This window comes from Protopterus annectens, chromosome 8.part0 (genome assembly GCF_019279795.1).
Source record: "Protopterus annectens isolate FY-2018-M chromosome 8.part0, PAN1.0, whole genome shotgun sequence".
Taxonomy (NCBI): Eukaryota; Metazoa; Chordata; order Ceratodontiformes; family Protopteridae; genus Protopterus; species Protopterus annectens.
Window position 1 is genome coordinate 1621627185 of NC_056741.1, and position 7161 is coordinate 1621634345.

General features: G+C 38.4%; 1 long non-coding RNA gene across 1 annotated transcript in view; it reads right to left on the reverse strand.

The window, feature by feature from the left end:
- The window catches only part of LOC122809559, a 108301-nt gene extending 101444 nt beyond the window's left edge, over positions 1 to 6857 (reverse strand). Inside the window, exon 1 of the long non-coding RNA XR_006365924.1 lies at positions 6785 to 6857. This is a non-coding gene — a long non-coding RNA (uncharacterized LOC122809559). The remainder of the gene's footprint in view (positions 1 to 6784) is intronic.
- Between the last annotated feature and the right edge of the window lie 304 nt (positions 6858 to 7161).

Sequence of the window (7161 nt, forward strand, 5' to 3'; positions counted from 1 at the left end):
GGTTCCAAAATTGCAGACTTTGCTCATCACCTGTCAACCAGCAAGGGGTTGCAGTTAGACATATTCAAAAGTTTAAGCCAACCAGACATGACAGCCTAATTCACCTGACTCTCACCCTCATGGTTATCAAAATGTATTCCCTTCTATAAAGCTGAGACTTCCCTGATGGAGTGATTACTGTTGCTAAAGACTAGACAGAAGTGGTGAACATATGAATCATGGTGACCATGCTGGTAAAGACAAAAAATAAATAGTGAGATGCAAGCAGCTATAGTAGCAACAGATTTTAGCTGAGTGTAAGGGATATAACAAGAATGACTGTGACATAATAGTCCCTGCGATTAAAATGTTAAGAACATATGGAAACGGTAAGGGAAGAAGATTATGTCAGTATATAATGAGGATAGAGTCAGGAGTAACAAACTGAACAGGAAAAGGAAGAGGAAAAAGTGAAGTTAACAGAAGGAGACTGGACAAAGAAGAATTTCAAATGTTATTAATCAGGACAGAGGAAGGAAAGCAGGACAGATAATGGTGTGGTAAGAAATGCATCAAAAGGAAAGGAATATAAATATAAAATAAAATAAGAAGGTAGAGAGGGTTGGAGATTGGGGGTTGGTATAATGGTTAAAGTGTTTCCCTCACAGACACAATGTACAGGGTTTGATTCTCTCTGATGAAGGTTAATTTGCTAGGATTAAAATGGCCTGCAAAAGTAACTAGCCTCGTACTTATCTATAAACCCATGAAACTATACAAATGACCTCAGGCAGACTGTAGTATGTCACTTTAAGTGTAAGATAAATAAATTAAAAACAGAGTAAGAGAGGTCTTTACAGCAAGTAAGGAAATAATAAGAGAAATGTTACGACTATTGTACTGTGTAAGTCAAAGGGCACTGAATATGTTGACTTTAGGTTCCTACTGGCTATCATTGAACATGCTACAATGTAGCTAATGAGAAAAAAGGCAAGACTGTACAATATTAATAGTACTGGATAACAAACATGCAGATTAGAATGCAATATAATGAGATAGTGTCCAATCAGGGGATTTTAAGTCAGATACAGAGAGACAGAAACAACCTTTGGGAAATCATTAATGTGGGCATCTACAAGGGAATAGTGGTGTGATTGATGAGAAAGAGCCAAAGATGAACAAAATTACTGTGGTGAAGGGTGGAATAACGGCAACTATTAATGGTAAGATAGTGGCGCAGAGTAAAATAAAAAAAATGAGAAGAGACCTGGGGAAGCATAAAGAAGCTAGGATAAATTTAATCATGAAAGTCAGAATAATAAGGGCACAGATGGAAACAGACTTGTCCAGAAAAAAATAGAAGAGGGTAAGAAGAGAGCCATTGGGCACAATGATGTAGGAGAATGAGACTATAGAAAAAAGAAGCCATCGGCCATAATGAGGAAATGGAATATACAGATTCTATATTTTGTATCATATTTGTTTAGATGAAGGAGAAAGTAGGCAGAATGTTTTTCATAAGAAGGGAGGGAGGCAGGAAGAAAGGGTTGCAATGATGGGGAGGACAGGTGATAAAAGATACTACACCTTTGAAAAGTGAAGAAAGAACACCTAGTGGTAAGGAAGGACAGAGCTCAAAGGGTCCAATGCATTACCCCAAGGATCCACAAAATACTGGTCACAGTGCTAATATATCCTATAATGCAACAGTTCAGCACATCCCTAGCTGAAGGGGTAATACCAAAAGACTGAAAGTGTGCTGTAGCTGTACCTCCCCACAATAAAGAAGCAAAAATCAACCCCCCAGAAATTGCAGTCTACAAAGTTTGACCTTAGTAACAGGCAGAATCATGGAGAAGCCAATGACGGAAAAGACTTGTCACTTATTTAGTTGGTTAATTTGCTAAGTAGCCCAAATAGAAAATAACCCCTTTACTGTGAAAACCCTGCAATAAAAACAATATTCAGTGGTTAAAATTACAATATTAGCATGCTCTTTCATATGAATGATGGTTATTTCTACTGCTCTGCATACATTCACAGCTTTACCTAGTGTTAAATCAGACATTGATAGCAGCTTGCCCTTTGCTTTGCCATTTTTAATATTACAGACAGTTTAATTTCTTAGCAATGAATCATGCAGCTCACCAGACTCGAGTGTTCAGCTATATGCCTTAACCCCTTCACATGTAATTAACAGATCCCTGTAAACCCCGACTTCTAGTAAAAAATACATGACTATACAGCAATTTCTTTAATGCTACTACTTGAACTTACCTGTACTAACAGCTAGATTAGTCTGTTGTACTGTAGTAACATTGAAAGTATTAATCATCTTAATAGCATCATCTCCTTACTGGTAAATGAAAGTTGCAACTAGGTATATCTTTACTTTCAATATACTAGAACCAAATCTTGTAAAGATCAAAGCTCTGCAGTCATTGCTTTCAGTTTCCTGCCAGTTACCACACAGTACTAATGAAGGGGAAGTGAACGTCATGACGAATGAAGCTGGTGTACTCTAAATAAGATGGTGGAAACTGCAAAGAGTCAAGAATGTTTCACTGTAGGTGAAAATGGTGGATTTTTTTTTTACACTGTATCTTTTCAACTTTGCTTGTATGGCTTTGTTTGGTGTTTGGTGTTTGGTGGTATTGCCTGCAACAGTTTACCTGAAGTCACTGACCCATACCCATTTCATACTTTTTTTCCCAGTTAGGGGTCGCCATAGCGGATCACATGTCTGCTCATGATTGGCAGTGAAGTTTTACAGTGTCGAGTTGCCAGCCCGGCACCCAACCTTCCACAGAAGGCTCATGCACACACGCACTCATGCCTAAGGCCTGTTTAGAGTGTTCAATCGACCTACAGCATGTCTTTGGGATGTGGGAGAAAACTGGAGCACCCGGAGGAAACCCATGCGACCACAGAGAGGACATGCAGACTCCGCACAGAGGGCATCCCAGCTGAGGATCAAACTGGAGAACCTCTTGCTATGAGGTGGCAATGCTTACTGCTGCACCACTGCGGCCGCCCAAGCCAATCTAGCATACTAATTTCTTCAAAATAAAATGTCATTAACTACCATTATGTTTTTGTTTTGACATATTTTGTACTGCCAATTGTCTGTTCATCCTAAATATTATCTGTCTATTTGTGCAGAGGTTTAACACTATGACTAATATACTTATACCCTACACAAGTCCGGGAATTGATTCCCTCAGACTCCATCTGTATGCTGTGTAACCCTGAGAAAGTAATTTACCTACACAATGCCCCTGGCCTGCACCTGAAATAGGTCCATGTGGATTGGATCAGTGTTCTACCTTGGTCAACAAACATTTTACTATCTTAGCTTAGCTCTCTGTTTTAAAGTGTGTATTTAGCACTAATTAAGTTGCTTTGTATTTATTTATGTACGTCTCAACCATATATTTAACTCATCTGAATTATATTGTTTATTTTACTATGTACACCTGATATATTATATGCAACCATTTTTGGTATTTTGCACAAACTACACTCCAAAAGAGCAGAAATAATAATAACATTTGAAGCAGACGTAAGACCACCCTTCCTACCCATGCCACAATTACATCCTAAACCCAGTAACAAGAAGAAATAATGTCATTTTAATGTTTCAGCTCTTATGAAATCTAAACTCAGCTGGGCAGACAAATCCTCATTCAGACAGTACAGTTTGTATTCTGGTTTCACACATATCCTGGTGTCAAGAACAGTGCAGTACCTTTTATGCTCAAAATACAACAAACCGTCTATTTTGAACATTTGCATTTATGCAATGTAATCTTGCTGGATCAACCTGCATCCAGATTACTACTGAAGAAGATCTTAGGGCCACCTACCCAGTTAAAAATGTTAATTAATTTTCTGGCTTGGGCCCAAGTATGGCAGGGAACTGACTGAAGGTCTCCTGTTTTAGAAGATGTGATAAGCAGTTTTAGCTTTTTCATCTTTCTTTCTTTCCTATAGTCTTATGGGAGACAGGATTTGCTGGAACTAGGAGTCAGCCTATAGAGATGATTGCCCTGATCTGATGACCTTTCATCAACCTGCTGGGCTCCATCTGAGTAGCAGCAGGATAAAGAGCTCTGAGCAATTTGAGGATCATGCTGTTTGCAAATTTACTTTGCAATCTGAACTATGACTTCAGCAGCACCATTCATCTGTGAGCAATGAGACCAGAGGTAGCACAGATATGCAATAATAATTTCGCAAGATACAGGCCAACAGACATTTGCTGAACTGCATAAAATTTATTCTGATAAATGAGCTGCTTCAGTCCCATACAAGGATAAAACCATGACTACAACCCATCTGACCTGGGTTCCATTAGGAGCTTGAGTGACTGAAGCAGCAGGAGGGAGGGATGGGAGTGCCCAACCTGCAGGAGGGGAGCTTGCTGGTGATGCTCTCTAAAAGGAGGCCTGGTCCAAAGAGGGAAGTTGCTTTCAGATGTAAACAGTGAGCATGGGTAGGGAAAAGGGGGTAAGGCATGTAATAAAAAAAAAAAAAAAAACCACTAGGCAGAAGCACAGATGGCCAAGCCTCTAGGAACTTTTTTTAAGAACCATAATTGGCCCAGCAACAACAGAGTAAGTTGGGGGGGGTCAGGGGGCAGTAAGGATAGCTGCTAGACCTAGGGTGAACATGGAGCATTGGGAATGGATCAGTAATGATGAAGTCTGAGGAGTCAAAAAATTATTCCCAAAGCTGATAGATCAATCACATATATATTAATAAAAACTAACATCAACTAGGGTTACCACCTGTCCCACTTTGCGAGGGACAGTCCCTCTTTGGGCAGTTGTGTCCTGATAAAAAATTAAAAAAATGGCAAATGTCCTGAGATTTTAGGACAAAATTATTTCCTATATTTTTTGTAATAGTTGTATAAAACAGTTATTCTGTGTCTAAAATACCTAAATGTTATAAGAAACAGAATAAGCAACTAAAATGCTACAAGAATAAGCTTTTATTTCGGCAAAAAAGTTAAGTTCTATCCTTTGTACTGACTGTGGGTAGGTGTCAACATGTAAAATCTGATGTTTGTACCAAAAATGTCCCACTTTGGCCATTTGAAAAGGTGGCAATCCTAACATCAACTCAGGCCTATACAGCAGCAGTTAAGACTATGCCCAGAACTCTCGCCAAAAGCCTGCGGCAATATTATAGTGTACTGGCTCACCTTCAGTTTCAGGCAGGAGTGGGCGTGACCCGGGCGATTGACGAGCGAGACGGAATATGAAATGAGGCATGACTGGCACGCCATGCATATTAGCCACTGACATCATGCATATATTGAATGGTAGCGCTGTCATTTCTTATGGTCTAGCAAAGTAGGAAACACAATAAATAAATAAATACTTTATTGGATACATTTTGGACAGAATGCTGGCTTTTTTAAATTACTGTGCAAATTCCCTTATCAGTTTATGCACACATATGAAGTATACAAGAGAGCAAGACAGTAATACAAGATATGCACAGAAACTATGTAGGACTGCGTTCCGCCTTCCTCTTTCCTAAAATACCTGCACTTTTCAATACCGTTTTATATAGTTAGATACGGTGCTATGCAAATATTCCGTTTTCAAAGCTGCTGCCAATGCTATGCAAATCTTCTGTTTGCAAACCTGTTGCAAATGCGGCATATGTAGCTGTCAGTTATAATTTATACTCATTCAAAAATGTTGATGCATACAACAAATATAAAAATTGATGTATACAGAACGAGTATACAACGGAACTGTCACTTATAAAGGTATATACTCATTTATTGTAAATGCGGCGGTTCTGGTTCGAGGCACACTGTAATGAATATGCATTGCAAATGCGGAGTACCAGATATAGAATGAATATTCATTCGAGTTCGAGGCGCATCGTAATGAATATTCGATGTTACCGACTGACGTAAACGGTCTCGGGTGGGGTTTGGGCGGTGCTTGCTACTGCACATGTACGTGAGCCTGCATTAGAAAAGCTTGACATGATTGCTGAAGCAAGATTGTGAGGTCAAATTACTTACTGGATCTCATGTAAAGATCAATTTCGCGGAAAGGCATGGCTTCTCTTGCTGTTTCATAGCCCACTGTTCTAAAAATAAAATCTTTGTATTGCTAAAACTACTGAACATGATGGCTTAACCTAGACATTTGCAGTATGAAGGGACTATCCTAGTCTGGTACAGGTTTTCAGTACTCTTCATAGTTTTAATTTTATGAGGGTTCACCCTGCAAAACAGATACCCAACCCACATTTAAAAGTTACATCCCTAGAGAAAAATAACATACCTGCAAATCTGACACACAGACTTCAAGCCTTATTTTCTATATGTGTGTACAGTTCATCTTGAAGAATAGTTTTAAAATTCACCAGATCACCTTGCTTTATACCTTCAGCTTTAATCAGAGATTTTTTTTGTATTGCTCAGAAGTTTCTACTGGAGGTGTGGCCTCTCACAGTAAGGATATATTTCTCCTTAAAAAGTCAAGACAGTGTTACACACTCATGTCTCAGGCAAAAAGCGTGCACAGCTAAGTATCTTAGCTATGAAGAGAAGGCAGTATCTGTTAAATTAAAAACAGTTTGTTAGAATTCAGAAGCTCTCATTCAGTTACAGGTTTTGTATGAATATGTGAACCTCTCCCCACCTCACTACAAAAAAATGTTTCCATTTAGATAACACATTTCTAAATGAATTCACCCTAGATAAATGCTAAAAATTAATTTATTTTGTACGGAACCATTTAAGAGAAAGACAAATAAAAATAAATACACTCACAGTAAATTGCTGCTGTTCTCGTCCAGATTATGTAAACCGCCCTTGCATGTACCCACGGATAACTGAAAGTGAAAGAAACAAAAACAAAGTTCAGTCATCTGAGAAAATCATAAAATTATTTTAAAGGCAGGGGAGTAGATTGTCTTAACTGATATCTTTATGTTGCTCCGAATTTTGAATTTCTGGTTTGTATTTTGTTTGCATCACAACACAGTATCTTAAACACATTAACCAAAAAAAATCTGCTGATCGGCTTATTCCATTGTTGTGAAAAGTTTTATAAAACTATTTCCCCTTTCCTAAAAATAGTATAGCCCAGTCTGCTAAGTTACATTTTCCTGAATACCTGCAGCTATTACAGTAAGTACAGCTGCAGA